General features: G+C 41.4%; 1 pseudogene; it reads right to left on the bottom strand.

Annotated features, from left to right (window-relative positions):
• Window positions 1–3779: 3779 nt before the first annotated feature.
• Window positions 3780–4819, bottom strand: LOC141842864 (G-type lectin S-receptor-like serine/threonine-protein kinase At1g34300; annotated as a pseudogene).
• Between the last annotated feature and the right edge of the window lie 11790 nt (window positions 4820–16609).

Raw genomic sequence — 16609 nt, 5'->3', positions numbered from 1 at the left:
CATGATTTTGGATGGTAATGGAGTTCGACATTTCTATGTTCGATCGAGCCTTGATTCGATAAACTAATAACCATTCACTAGATCTTCTTCTCTTTGTCGGGTATTCAAGATAGAAAACTTGTCCAGCTTGTACCGTAAAAATAAAGGATTCAAACTTGGTGAATCTTTGTTTGCATGAACCTCAACTAAATTGTAGTTTGCATGTATTACCTATTCTTGGAGTCAGATCATACTAAGAATATTTGAATAATATACATTTTTTTATGGGTAAAGTAGGATATTCGACCTCAATAATTTCGTCAAGTATGTCTTAATAATCATATTCAATATCCGTGTTGGTGGTAGATCCTTTTACGCAAACACCTAAATTAGAGGTCACTGTATGTGCATCACGTTGTGCCACATGAAATTTTAAACCATTCACATAACAACTTGAAAAGACTCTTATATTACAGAGAGGACCTAGTGCAAGATTCTTTATCCTTTCATCTTGCACATTTGAAATTCTACAGTCCTTCACCTACAAAAAATATTTATGATATAAATTTTTTATAATATACAATGAAACAAGATATATCTCAAACTTACATATATTTCAATCCAAATTGTGAATTCTGTCTCTATTTTTTGTCTATCTCACTTGCACTTATTGCTGGATTTTGAATTTGTAGTTGTTGTTCGTATAAGCTGTCAATACAAATAATTAAACACATATCTTATGACAAACATGAATAACGAAAAAATTATTTCAAATTATAAGTTAACTCACTTCAAGTAGGGTTTGACCTCATCACAATTGAGGAGTATGTATGTTCTTGTTACATGATATTCTTTTGGATTTAACTATCTATTAACAGATGCACCGATTGGCTTACCAGGAAACTTGAAAATAGAAAGCATCCCTGGATCTATCGGTTGAGCATCATCTGAATTTCAAGCACACTTGCAATGTCTATTTTTCACATTATCAGCAAAATAATATGAACAGAAATAATGTTTCTTCAACTAGATAAGCATTGCATATAGATCCTTCAACCCTTGCTTTGTTACGAATATTATTCTTTAATCTTCTCAAAATCATTCAAAATGATACACCCATCTATACTGCACAGGACCAGCTAATCATGCTTCATAAGGTAAATGAACTGTAGATGTTCCATTGAATCAAAAAAATTAGGTGGGAATATACGCTCAAGTTTATAAAGAATAATTGGAATTTTAGTTTCTAGCTGAATCATTTCCGATGTCATGATAACCCTCGACATTAAATTTCTAAAAAAAAGACTCAATTCTTAAGTGTTTGCCAAATATTATTAAGAAGCAGATCATGGAAGGCGATTGGAATAAGTTTTTGCATGAATACATGACAATCATGACTCTTCATACCAAACATTCTTAATTTTGTCATATCCACGCATCGAGCCATATTCAAAGCATAACCATCAGGGAATTTGACTTCTTTCAACCAACTGTACAATATCTGTTTACTTTCTTTGTCCAATATATAGCAAGCCTTTGGAAATTTACTGGATGCTTTATTTTGATGCAACTCAGGTCTGTTAACTAAATATTTCAATTCCTCACGTGATTTTTGACAACCCTAGATTTGCTATGTAATGTCACGAGTAGGGTTGCAAATTAGAATTTTTAAAATATCGAAAACCCACGATAAATACAAACAAGCAAGTATAGGGGCCTCGAGTCGTGTTTTTCCAAGGACTAGTAGAAAATCGCCTAATTTGAGCTTTCGTGTGTCGTGTTTTTGGGTTTTCACGTATGAAATGGGGTTTTTGGTGTTTTCGGAATGAGATGAAATTGATGGAATGAAACCTGTGATTAAGCAAGAAAACTAGAATGGCAAAACCTAACAGTGTAGTAAGTGAAAAAGAAGCAATTGCAGCAATAACAAGCAATAAACATGAAACCTAATATAAGGTCTATCAAGCATTCAATCTAAACATTCAAATACTAATGCATGAATTCAACGCTCTTACCACTTAGGCTAGCTAATCCTAATCTGAACATCGACTGAAAACTGGCACGGAACAGTGAATGAGAGAACATCATTTATCATAAACGGGTTTTAAGGGTTCTAGAGGGCAATCTCAGGTAACTAAGCTAATCCAATGACACATCATAATCCAAACAAAAGCTAAACAATGACCAAGAACCGAAATTACAAAGTTTCTAAGAAAAGAAATTGACAAGAACTTCAATTACAGAAACTGCAAACTGAAATCAGAAACAAAACTGCAGAAACGGTGAAAGCAGAAATCAGAAATCGCGTCCAATCTTCCCTTCTCCTTCAATTCTCCTCAGCTCGGTGTCAACAAGCTCTTGGACCCCTTGGAAGCTTGAAGACGGTCTCTTGTGTGTCTTGCTCGCTGCCAGCACCTCTAAACGCCCGAAAAAACCCTCTCCGAACGAAACCGACGCTGTGCAGACGAGTTTCAGTTGGCAAAACCAGATTTCTCGTCTTCCTCTTGCTCCGATGGCGTTGCTGTTGATATAGGGAGGCTCCACGATCCTAGGAGAACCCCTAAAAGGAATCTCGGCGTCTGCTCATGCTGTGGATGGCCGGAACTCGCGAAAACAGAGCTGGAAACCGCCGGTGAAACCCTCGCCGTCGCGTCTCCTCCGGCTGCCGGAATATACCCAATCGGCCGGCTTTAGCTTCTTCAGGGATCAAGGAGTCCAATGGAGGAAGTTCGGGTGGACGGGAGCTCGCGTACACGTACGTCGCCGAGCAGAGTTCTTCCGCGGGACGAAGCACGGTAACGGCGGCTCACTGTTCATCCGATTAAAGGGTAAGTTTTATACTTTGATTAATTGATGAATCTCAGCCTTTGATTTTGAATCCGACGGCCAGACTTGATCTGAGCTCTAGGGCTTCTTAGGACTTCCAAAAATTTGAGAAATTTTGATCAGGCTCGATCTGAGTCATGTCCTCCGTGTTTGCTTGATCGGTTTGGCAATTTTGACTTGAGTTGACCACGGTTTAGCTCGAGTCGGATCTGATTTAACCCTAAAATCAATTAAAATCCAATTAATGCCAAAAATTTACCATTAAATCACAAAAATTATATCAAGCCTGATCAATACACATCGAGTGAAGATGATGAATAAGCTCAATATCTCATATTGACTTTTTCGAGCATGATCATGCATTTTTGCAGTCATACTCTATCAAGGGGCTTATAGATATCACTTCCGTCATATGGAAGGGATAGATCTCATCTACATCATTCACATCTCTCCGCATAACTTATTGCATACCCAATGATCGCCTTTATAATCACCCTGTTACGGGTGACGTTTGACAAAGCCAAAGTATACAACTCATTATGTAGGGAACCGTAGTGACTTCAGGTCTAAGGACTATTTATACTAATAGTCACATGAGAATGTTTATGACACTCATATAACGATCCATGAAACATTCTCATGGCGGGTCAATTCAGTACATAGTCTCTAATATGTACCCATGTGTCAACATGATATCACATATCTATGACTTGTGAGATTAAGTCATCAATTGACCTACATGCTAATCTCAACGCATTAATATTGTCCTTGCATATTAATGCTCGACTAGGAATAGATAAGAGTAGTGTTCTATATATGTCTACAGACTCTCACTATCAATTCTACTAATCAATATGTTGTAGACAAGAACCTACTACTCAAGGACCCTATTATATTTATTCATATAGCACGGATAAGAAATAAGTATAATAAATAAACCTTGCTTTTATTAATGAATATGATACATATGTTCCCTAAATAATCATCTTATAATTGACACTAAGGGCTGGCACTAACAGGAATTGCCAGGGCAATCCTAAATCTCTATCCTCCGTTGGATCCACGAGTTCGAAATTTCGGGAGGGGCACTCGCAGGTGGGCGACGTTTCGTTGTAGCTGCAGATGCCCATGTTGCCGCACCATCCGAACACCTTGCACTGGCCCCTCCACGGCCGACCATCGCTCCGTGGCAGTATTGCTCCCGCTGCCGGCGGTGTAAACTCTAAGATTTCCGTCAGAATCATGCTTCAGATATCGCATAATGTCGCCAGTCTCACCGTAATCACTGCTGTAAGCGATTGCAACGGAGGTGGGAAGCGAGGAGTCAGAGAGCGAAACGATGCCATTGGATTGGAGGGTCAAAGATGGGAAAGTTAGCGTCCTGTTGCCGGTGAAGGTGGAGTTGAACCCTTTGTTGAAGTAAGTAATAGTGTGGTTCCAGACAAGGGTTAGGTTTCCTGTCCGGCTAAGGTAGAAGGTGTAGTCGCCAGAGTACAGGACCTGGCTATAGTTGAAACTTTGCAACTGGAGGATGGTGTCCGAAGCTGTCCCAAACGTTGCCACCGGTTGAATCTCTGAGCACGAAGTTGCCGTTATTGCCGAGGGCAGCAGAGGAGACGCCTCGACCAGTGGTGTTGGACTGCCAGACAACCGTGCCGGAATCGTGGACGAGGCGGAGGTCACCGTCAGAGCGGAGCTGGAGGGACGCGCCGGAGTCGACGGAGATGCCTCCGGCGCTCCAAACAGGAACTCCGCCGGAGAAGGTGATGGCAGCGAGATAGAGCGAGGGGTTATCCGGGTCTGAGATGAAACCGAGGGAGAAGGTCCCGCTGGGGGAAGTCCAGCGAGAGTTGCTCGACGCGGAGAGAGTGCATCCGAGGGTGACGTCCTCCGATCTGGCGATGAAAAGGGAACCAAGGAGAAGCAGCGACGGCAGCAGCAGCAGCGAAACATGGGAAGGCAAATCTAGCATATTTTTACGCCAAGGTAGCAGCTTTACGCCGCCAGATCCCATCGGGTCGCCTCCGAGACGCTCTCTCCTTCAAGTATGCTGGAGATCGATGCTAAAGGTAGGAGGAGAAATCGCAAGAGGAAGAACGCAGAGAGACCAAGATCTCTGATCACAGTTACACCTCTCCGCGCGCGCGCGCGAGGAAGGGGGAAACGGCTTCGTCTTCCTCCGGACGTGGACTCAAACGACCGTTGGATGCGACTGGAAGCTGATCCTGGCCACGCATCCGACGGTCCACCGTAGGCAAAAATTCCACGGCCGCTATCTGTTCGCACGGTTCATCCTTGCAATCTCTCAAGGGAAGAACGGTTGAATTAGCTGTGATTTACCAGCCAGGAGTCAGGGTCTCGTGGTATGATCTAAGGATCCGGATCCGACAAGTGGACATTATTAGGAATTCAATATTAAATTGAATAATAATATATACTGCATCTTAAAAAAATATATAAAATTCATATATTATATATCAATTATATTAAATAATTATTTATGACTCTCTTTGTCTATTTATATTAAATAAATAAACACATTTTTAATTTTATTCTTATAAGTTCATAATTTTTTAAGTATATTTATTAATTACGTTTAAAAAATTAAATATTGATATATGTATGAATATTGATTGTAACATACTTGACTATTATAACATTTACATATTAACATTAATAAGGAGGCTCTTATTATTTATTTACTTAGACTTGTCGGATAAGTGAATTAATGATATATAAATATTAAAGTAATGACATACTATATAAAAAATGTAGTATGAAATTTAACATGACACACTCTATGCAGTGGGTTCCACATTCATACAGTGGAGTCCACATCCATGCAGTTGAGTGTGTCATGTTGAATTTCATACTATATTTTTCAGGTAACGTATCATTTTTTTAATATTAATAATGATAATGGTCCATCTTTTGAACTCCAATGTTAGTTAAATGAAACATTCAAATATATTGATGTAATTCTACCACAATAACGTTCAAAAAAATCATTTATTTTCTCTAAAATTCCATTTTGTATCTCCATCTTAAGCAGACCCTTAAACTTTTTCCTTGACCTACATCGTCATTTTTATTCAATTATTTTTGTTTTTATTTCTTTTCTATTTTAATGCATTCAAAAGAGCCTTTGTCGCTTATAAAGCTGGTAGAAATATTAAATAAGTAAAATTTTACCACCATCACCATCCTCGCTTCCTTTTAAATTTTTTTTTATGATCATTCAGCAATTTTAGCAAAGCTACACCATGAACTTATATTGGTATAAGCTGAAAAAAAAGGCATCAAATGATTTCAAAGAGTCCAACGAACATAAAGGAGTGCTTATGATCAAATTTGGTAAATTTATATCCTTATAGTTTTTGCAAAATTACTACATGGCCATACGTCAAGTGATAAGTTCAGCCAAGTTACTTTGATATGATTAAGTTAGGTTGGTGCAATGAATGCTCTAAGTGGTTATTTTCATGGAGTTGACAGAGCCAAGTTATTTTGATATGATTAAGTTAGGTATATTGTTTGTGAATAAATGCTCTAAGTGGTTATTTTCATGGGGTTGATAGAGTTGAGGCTTACCTTGTTACTTTAATGAGTGTCAAATGTCCAAATGCATAAACATGATAAGAAAATTACAAATACAGTGAGTGTTAAAATTAGCCCTTAGTGTCAATTCAGATTGAGCTGGACTCGAGTTGGACTCGAGTTGGACTCAAGTCAGCTCAGATTGTGTGAGACTCGAGTTGGACTCAAGTCACACAAGACAAAATTCGAATTTGATTAAAGGCTATCATGCATGGGATGCATGATAACTAAAAGCTGCATTATCTTCCTTAAAAGAAGAGAAAGATTGCCATGCATGAGATGCATGATCTTTCATTAAAAGAGGAGAAAGATCTTTTGCATGAGATGCATTGGAATTAATAAAATATTAATTTCGGAATTAATATTATATTAATTTCCCCTTCATCCATGATGGGCTATAAAAGAGGGTGAGAGGCTCTTGATGAAGGGTTGTTGGTTGCTCTTGTTCTTGCTCTTCCTCTCTTCTTCTTCCCTTGGCCGAACCTTACTTTGTGGCTAGCACCACAGTTCGGTTCTACTCCATTTCAGTGTTCGTGTGGATACCTTAGAGGCGCGAACACACTGATCGTGCTGAGATCCGACGACCTTGAAGGCAAGAGTTGCTGTCGGGATTGCGAAGGGCACGCATCGAAGGTAAACTCGATTCTAGTAGGTAGAATCGTCAAACGAGTATGTTTTCGCATGGATCTTCTGGAGGGATCCTGTTTTCCGCTGCGATATATGTGGTTTAATCGGTTTTTCGCGCATATAGATCCCCACAGTGAGGACTCAACTGGTGTTGAGGTTGGAGCATAACATACACACACACACACAAAATGTCCAAGTGGTCCTTGGTAAATGGAGAATGACTAATAAGTATTGGCAGATGTAGAAATCCATAAGGTTTTAGCAAAAGTGGAAGAAGTGTGCTCGCCAAAGTCTAGAAGATTTTAATATTGGCGCATGACATTGATAACCGAATTTATATTTTGATATCTGATAAAAAAATTGATAACTGAATTTATATTTTGATGTCTGATAAAAAAAATTAAAATTAGACATTATATATTTGATGGGTAAGATATGAAATTTTTTTAGAGTTAATTATAAATAATTTAGCTCTAATTGGTTAATAAGGATTAAGAGGGTTAACTATTAGGTCTAATAATTATCATTAAAGGTTAGGTATTTATTAGTTTAGGTTTTATTTGGGTTTAATTATTAAACCCATTTAGCCAACTCAATTAAGCCAGCCCAAATTGATCAGCCCAAATTACATCCCAATTAAACTCAGCCCAATTAGATAATAATTAATGGTTCGGGTCAAATTAAACCCGAAACCCGTTAGGAATCTTGTATAAACAGTGAACACGCGACTCTTTCTTCTTCTTCGCCTAAGTTCGCGATCGACATTTTCCCTTTTCCCCCGTCGCGATCCTCCATCGCCGCATTGCTCCCGTTGGCGTCAACGTCGGTGGAGGAGCCGAAGTTTGCCCAATCCTTTTCGTCCCTTCACCGATCGAAAGAAGAGGGGAGATCAATAGGGGCATATCGAAGGCGATAGAGCGACCGATCAAGGTGGAACTGATGCAGATTGAGAACAAGGTGAACCGGAAGGTGATCTTCTCCAAGCACTGTAACGACTTGCTCAAGAAGGCTTACGAGCTCTCTGTCCTCTACGATGTCGAGATCGTACTCGTTGTCTTCTCCAGTCGCGACAAACTCTTCGAGTTTAGCAGCAGCTCAGAGCCGAGTACTCACTCTCCACTCTCCCTTTAATGCCATGCGATTCTTTAATTTATATATATATTATGATTGGATTCAGATGTGTATATGGATTGTTCGGTTCTGTTATTTCGGTTGGTTGCTTGAAGGATGAATTGATAATGAGGAGTAACAGTAATTCTCAAATCAGGATTTGAGTTTGGGCTAAATCATCTTAAAAACCTAGGGTTTACTATAACCATTGAACTGATTACTGTAGCGAATCAGGTTCAATCTTGGTTCGCTTGGTTTACTAACCAAACGACTTCCGATTTGACCCAAATTAGTTTTATTCAATTCGTCTTCGCAAGACGAGTCTTCTCATCCCTTTTATTTTGTCAAAACTTCTTCCATCACAAACCAAACCAAGTTGGTTTAATTTTGTTCAAAATTAAATTGTTTGATTCACTAACCAAACAATCTCTTATTTGACCTAAATCAGTTTTGTTCATTTCGTCTTTGCAAGACGAGTTCCATTCTCTACCAGTAGCAATTTACGTGTTTAATCCAATTTTAGATCTGACCCATTAACCTAAATAGGTTTGGCTAATTTGGGCTTCGACTCACTTAATCCAGCCCAATTAAAAACTCAACCTTTAATTGGTTAATTCTAACCATAACATTTCTAGTATCTTATATAACCCACTTGCGAATTCTCCTTCTTGCATCTTAATATTGTAGAGTTTGTTGAGTAGAAGATCATGCTTGCTCACTTTAGTGTCGAAGGTCCTCTCATGTAGCTTGATGAGTTTATCCCATAAGTCTTTAGTGCTTATTGATGGACCAACTCGGTTGAGCTCTTCCTTTATTAACCCACACTAGAGCGTCTAGGTTGCTTTGGCATCGGCTTTGATCTTCCACTTCGTGGTTGTGTCGCACTTTTCACAAGATTGCAGAATGCCGTCGTTGTTAGTGGAAATTGTAAATCCTATCTGGATTACAATCCACATATCCACCTGTGTCGTGAGGTGGTACTCCATTCTACTTTTCTAGTAGATGAAATCCTCCCCAAAGAATAGCGGTGGTCTAGCGGTGTTGTAGCCTTCCTGATGGATCATAAATCTTGCACACACAATAACAAAAAATATATATGTATCAATACTGATCTTGGATTAGTAGTGCGGGAGTAATAAAATATAAAATTATAGCAAAAATGGATAAAAATAAAAAAACCACTGGATCAATGGTTACACTAAGATTAATCATCCCTTGCTCCGATACCAATTGTAAGATCGATTAGGAGCGCTAAAGGGGGTGAATAGCACTTCTTTGCGTTTTCACTTTTTTACGAAAAACTTATGTAACTTCTGTAAATCAGAACGTATAGCAGAAAATAACAAGAATGACATAGTTGGTTTTACTTGGTTCACAGCCACAGGCTACTACTTTAAGGCCCACGATCAATGATCATTTCCGATGGATAATCCACTAAATAACTCCCCTCTTACAAAAGACAATTAACCATTTTTACAAATCGATTAGAATTGGTAACATGTATATCGACCTACAAACTTTAAGTACAAAAGAGAAAGTTAGTTTACCAACAAAGTAACAATGAATGTACAGAATTTAGTGCAGCTCCTTGGCGTGACAATAGCGTTTCGGACAGAAGAATTTCGCGCAGAAGATCATCATTGAGGTGTATTCAGATGCTTCTAAGGTTCCCCCTCAAGACTGCTTATATGGATTGATTCAGGCACCTGAAAGTTTTTCCGGGTGCCTCCACATCATCTCGTTGATTCACTTTCGACACTGACTCGACATCTTTTGGGCACCTGCATCCCTTCTGGGCGGTTGGATGCTGATGTGTAGGTTGTCGGATCAACTTTAACTCTACAACGCCGTATCCAAATTCGGGCGCCTAAAATCTATCCAGGCGCTTGGAGGCTGAGGTGTCCCAACCACTGAGACTTTGTCAGCTCATCTGCCTCGCTGGCCTGCTCCACTAACGTCTGATCGCTTGGAACTAATTTAGGCGCTTGGACTATCCGATTGCCTGGATCTAAATAAGGGCGCCCGGAACACAAAATTTCAGTCCCTCCTTTCCTGCATTACAAGTTAGTCCAAAACATAAAATGTAACAAAAAAGTGAACAATTTTGTAAACTGTTTGATTTTGACTTTAGATTTCTAGTGAAATTCTAGGTCAGATCGACGCCAACTATTCCCCTTACTGGGAGCATGTCCTCATCCACTCCACTCGAGAGAATTTATCTTGTGCCAACCAGGTCCTCTAGACATATTGAACTTTTGTTTAGCTCCAATCCTTGGCCCTCAGGTCTTCCACTGCTAGACGTCTAGTCCTCCAGACCCGCTTAGACTTCCGCCTAGTGCTCTTGATCTGCTAAGACTTCATGTCTAGTCCTCCTGATTAAGACTTTCTTTCCCAGTCCTCAAAATCAAGTCTTAAGCATAATCCTCCAGATTAGGACTTCCTTTGTATAGCCTCCAAATAAGACTTCCATTGCCTAGTCACAATTAGGACTTTCCTGTGCTACCTGCATACTCGTTAAACTCATCATATTACTTCATAAACTTAACTTGAACCCTTTTCCATTATCAAAATTTAGGTTTGATCATCTGGTGCTCCCTACATCAACAGTATATCGGGTGCTAAACTTGACCTTCCTGTCTGACTAGGACTGAGTCGACAGCCCACTCAGTAATAGACAGGTACACCCATAATGGCTCACTCAGTTGTGGTTTGGAGAGCCGAGGCAAATGTAATAGGTATTCTTTGAGTTCCCTGAGAGTTTATCACAATCCTCATTCCACTCGAACCGGTGAATCTTCCATAATATTTTGAAGAAAGGCAAGCTCTAATCAATCGACCAGGCTATAAATCTGGAGAGGACAGTGATACGCCCCACTAGTCTTTGAGCTTCCCGAAGGTTGAGATGGGTGCCATGCTTCTGAGGGCCTAAACCTTTTCGGATTAGCTTCTATCCCTTGCTCGGTCACCACCAATCTGAGGAATTAGCCAGCTTAACTCTATAAACGCACTTGCCCGAATTCAGCTTGAGCTTATATTGTCTCATAGTGTTGCAAGACTCTTCTATACCGGGTTCAAATTCTTTGCCCGAGTCATCTTGATGAGGATGTCATCCACATATACCTCGACATTCTACTCGACTTGGTATTGGAAGACCCGATTCATTAGGCGTTGATAAGTGGCTCCTACATTCATTAGTCTAAATGGCATAACATTATAACAGAAAGTGTCATCGGTCATGATGAAACTAACCTTCTCTTGATCCTCCACAGTTAGGGAAATCTGATGGTAGCCTTGATAAACATCCAACATACAAATGTAGTCACACCCTGTTGTCGAGCCCACCAACTGATCAATGTGAGGTAGGGGTAATAGTCCTTCGGACAAGCCTTGTTGAGATCTTTGAAATCCATGCAAACTCTCCATTTGTTGTCAGGCTTGGACACGAGAACCATATTGGATAGCCAGGTTAGGAATTGTACTTCTCTGATATGCCCGACCTCCATCATCTTACGGACTTCTATCAGAATCACTTGATTCTGTTCGGATTCAAAATGCCTCCTTTTCTATTTGATGGATTGGACCTCGAAAAGTGTGTGAAGATGATGCGCCATGATGGCTAGCAAGACACTAGTAAGGTCTTTGGTCGACCAGGTGAAGACGTCTTGGTTGCGAAAAAGGCACATGCCCAACTTTTGCTTAATCTCTAGAGGTAGGTGGGTGGCTACTTGAACTGTCACCTCAGTCCAGTCGGGATAAATTTGTATCTGTTCTCAATCTTCAATAATTCGGAAAATAGGTGCTTCTTGTATGGCATGTATCTCGCCCTCTTAAATTTTTTGATTCTTCTGCATGTCAGTTCAAGCCATGTCAACATAACATTTTCAGGAGCTCAATTGGTTCCCCCGGACTTTTCCCACCTGGTCCTCGACTGGGAACTTCATCTTCAGGTGGAAGGTGTGATAGCTCTCCGCAAGTATACGGAATGTCATCAAGTAATAAAAAGATCGAATCCACAGGGACCGTGGAATTACTTACTAAATCTAGCACAAAAAGGTGGAGAGAAAACTGAGCATGAGTTGTGTGGGGGAGATGGGAGTGTTCTAAAGTACTTTATCCTAGAGTTCAGAGAAAGGAATCGACTGTGACACTGAGTTGTGAAACGATCATAGGACTTCGGACTCCTCAAAGTATGGATTAATTGACTTGGATCCTCTACCTTTCCTCAATAATTGTTCAATTGTAGGGATATTAACCAATTTATCCAATTCGACCTCGTCAGGTATCCTCGGAATAAAACATTGGTGTTCTTACGTCACTCGTTGTCGGTTTGAGATGGTTCTAGAAGCCCGGTTCAAGGCATTCCCGTGTCACTCAGGCGCCCCGGAGTACTAAAAGAACCCTATCCCCTGTCACAGGATATCTTTTTACGGACCTCTCCCCAACAACGGATGACCGCTAACTATCCCTCATAAGAATTAACTATGAATTAAGAAACCCCTCGGAAACTCGCCCGGTTCAAGGCATTCTTCCTGTCACGAAGCGCCCCGGTGTACGGCCTAATGATTCCTCAATCCACAATCAATCCCTACCCTCATGGATTCATACACACACAATTTATCATTCATCACATAAGCATAAATCCACAAAGCAATAGACAATTATATCATTGAAAACGGTAGATTAATCAAATCCAAAATACAATCATCCATTACATCTGATTTATCCTACATCCTAGAATCTAGGGAACTACTCCATAGCGTGGAGATTACAAGCCAAAGGAAAGAGAAAATACATCTTACTCCGAAGATATTACAATAGAATACAGGAAATAAGACTTATCTTCTTCCTCGGACTGTAAACTCTGTGTAGATGGGATGAGGTTGGACTGGAGCAGTCGGATCGGTGGATGGATCGTCGAATCTCGCTCCGAAATAGGCGTCGGTGGCTCTAAAACAGCTCCGGTGGCTCTCCAAGGTCTCTCCCCTTTCTTAGGTCACTAAGAGGACCTATTTATATGCAGGTCACGAGTCAGCACGCCCCCGCTCACACGGCCGTGCCTGGGAGGCACGGCCCAGTGTGGGCACTGTCGGTTGAAGAGGCACGGCCGTGCCTTTGGGGCACGGCCTTAGGCAGTCAAGCTTCTGTTTTGGGGCACGGCCGTGCCTCTGGGGCACGGTCCAGACTTGGCTTGGCTCTGTTTGAAGGCACGGCCGTGCCTGTGAGGCACGGCCACAGCCTGTCTCTTCTTCTTTTGCTGGACACGGTCGTGTCTTTGAGGCACGGCCAGCTGCTGAGACCTTTCTGTTTTGACACACGGCCGTGCCTGGTGGGCACGGCCAACAGCAGATGCTTCCTTCAGGTTGGAAACACGACCGTGCCTGTAAGGCACGGCCAAGTCTCGGCTGGCTTCTGTTTCAAAGCACGGTCATGTCTGGTAGACACAGCCTCTTCTGCTGATGATGGGGGATGTTGGCACGGCCGTGCCAGTGAGGCACGGCCCAGGCTTGTTAGTCTTCTGTTTGTGCAACCGCCCGTGCCCTTTGAAGCACGGACAGGAGGCTGAATAGACACGGTCGTGCCTATGAGGCACGGCCCTGTCTTGCCTTGTCTTCAATTGTTACTCCGTTTTGCCCGCTTTTGCTCCAAATTCCATCCTGAAACAAGTAAAAACATGAGCAGATCTCCGAACTAGGAAATGCAAGATATGTGCCTAAATGCATAAATAAGGGATGCAATGTACACAAGATTTTAGCAATAAAATCAGAAAGATGTGCAAATAAAGCGTAAATACATATATAAACCCTACGCACATCAAGGTGGATACTACAACTTGAAAAGTACTTAAGGTAGGTCTTCCCAATATGACATTATAGGCAGAAGAGGTGTCGACTATGGTAAAGAGAGTGCGCTGAGTCCTGTGCAGGAGCTCCTCCCCTAAGGATATGGCCAGACTAATTTGACTGAGGAGTTGTACTTCATGCCCCATAAACCCAAATAGAGAGGTAGTCATAGGCTGCAGATCGGCTTCATCTATCTGCATTTGATCGAAGATCCTTTTGAAGATGATGTTCACAGAGCTGTCTATATCCACAAAGACATGCGCTACATTATAATTTACAATAGTGGCATGAATGACCAAAGGATTATCATGAGGAATTTTCACTCCTCTCAAGTCTTGGGGTCTGAAGCCTATCTAAGGGTCTTCTTCTCCCCTTGACTAGTGCTAATGTCATAATTCTCAAGGCGTTGCCCATGGACTTTCCTGGCCCAATTGGAATCTCCTCCTGTTGATCCCCTTATAATTATATGGATATTGTAGCGAGAAGTATTATCTTTATTTGTTGGTAACTAGGAATTCCGTTATGTTCAATTCTTGCCAAACATAAATTTTTCGGAGACGGATTCTTTTCAAGCAGCCCTCATATTCGATCAACCATGTGCTTGATCAATGCATAAGATTATTGGACTTTTGTGTTGGTATTCAGGATCCATACAAAAGAAAATAATAATAATTATGCAACGAAATAAAATAGTTGTAACTTTCTTCTTTGTAGGTAGTGTAGATGATTGTACATACCCGAAGACCTCTTGATCTTTTGTTGTATTCCTCTCCTCTTCTTGGACGTTGTGCGGGCAATAATCTTCCAAGATGAAACTCCACCCAATCTTTCTTTTCCTCTCTTCCTATCCAATAGCAAGAACTCAAGGTAGAAGCTATCTCCTCCTTCCTCTTCCTCTTCTTCTTTCTCTTCTTCTCTTCCTATCCTCTCATTTCTTCTTTGGGCGCCGGCTCTATCAAAGGAAAGAATCCTTTAAAGGTGGAGCCACATAAAGCTAGGAGAAGGAAGAGACTTAAAGAGAACCGCCCAAAAAGAAAAAGAAAAGAAACTCTTCTTCTTCTTCCTCTTCCTCTTCCTCTTCCTCTTCTCCTTCTTCTTCCTCTCCACTTGGGCATCGGCCCTAGCAAGGAAGGAAGGGAGAACATGGATGCTTGCTATGGGTGCCGGTCCTAGCAAGGAAGGAAGGGAGAAGATGGATTAAGGGTGGGCGGCCACATAAAATAAATTAGGTTATGTGATGTGTTTTTAGTCTCTCCCTATTGTTGGCTTCTGGCACAAGGTAAGGCACGGCCGTGCCTTGGGGGCACGGCCTGAAGCTGTGAGCTCTCAAATCTGGGGCACGGCCGTGCCTCTTAGGCACGGCCCAGAGTAGTCCTCCTTCTGTTTGATGGCACGGCCGTGCCTGGGAGGCACGGCCATGCACTGGCTGGAGCTGAGTTGCTGGACACGGACGTGCTTATTAGGCATGGCCAGCTGCTTGGGCGCTTCTGTTCTTGCACACGGCCGTGCCTGTGAGGCACAGCCTTAGCTGAGTCTGGCTCCAGGTTGAAGACACGGCCGTGCTTTGGAGGCACGGCCATGAACTGTCTTGGTTTTGTTTTGAAGCACGGGTGTGCTTTTGACACACGGCCTCTGGCTGCTGCTGAGGGGATTTTGGCACACGCCCGTGCCTATTGCAACACGGCCAGAAGTTGAATAGACATGGTCGTGCCTATGAGGCACGGCCTTGTCTTGCCTGATCTTCAATAGTACTCCGTTTTGCCCATTTTTGCTCCAATTTCCACCCTGAAACATGTTAAAGCACGAGCAGATCTCCGAACTAGGAAATGTAGAATATATGCCTAAATGCATGAATAAGGGATGCAACATACATAAGAATAAAACAATAAACTCAGAAAGATGTGCAAATAAAGCATGAAAACAGGTATACATCCTACGCACATCAAGTCCCGTGGGGGACCAGCATGGTAATCGATCAGGTGATCGATTACCAGTGTTAATGAGAAATCAGTAGCGATTTTAATCGATTGGTTGATCGATTAAGTCCCTGGGATCGAATTGGTAACTTCCGAAATCTTGCCGTTTTCTCCAGATTTGATTGAATCAAATCATACCATGTTTATGGAATAATTATACCATGTTTATGGCTCTAATTATACCATAAATAAGGGATGGCTAGGCTATAAAAGAAGAAGGGGTGGCCAAGGGGTTGAAGGTGCACGGCATAAATCTCAAAGGAGGCCGAGACTCTCTCGGCAGCCTTTCTCAACCTCTTCTTCTTCTTTTTCTTCTCTTCATGGAGGAAAGCCATCGGAGGGAGATTTCTGGTGGAAATATTTGCTCGAAGGATCGTTGCCCACACAACGCTCGAGAAGAGGAGAGGAATACGGTATAAGATCAAGAGGTCTTCGGGTACAAACTTCGTTCTTCCGAAATGTCGGAAGAAAGGTATAATTTAATGTTTCCGCTTTAATTAAATTATGCTTTTATATTGGAACCTGTAAACCAAACACAAGAGCCTAACGAATCTAAACGCGTCGGGCGACTTAGAATGATTTCGGAAAAATTTTTGTTCTGCAAGAATTTACCGGAACGGTTTTTCAAGACTTTCCCTTCAACTTCGAAGGCGA

This window comes from Curcuma longa, chromosome 12 (assembly GCF_044706935.1).
Source record: "Curcuma longa cultivar G26 ecotype Majalengka, Jawa Barat chromosome 12, ITB_CL_G26_1.1, whole genome shotgun sequence".
NCBI lineage: Eukaryota > Viridiplantae > Streptophyta > Magnoliopsida > Zingiberales > Zingiberaceae > Curcuma > Curcuma longa.
Note: the sequence above shows the minus strand (reverse complement) of the source record. Positions and strands in the feature narration are given on the sequence as shown.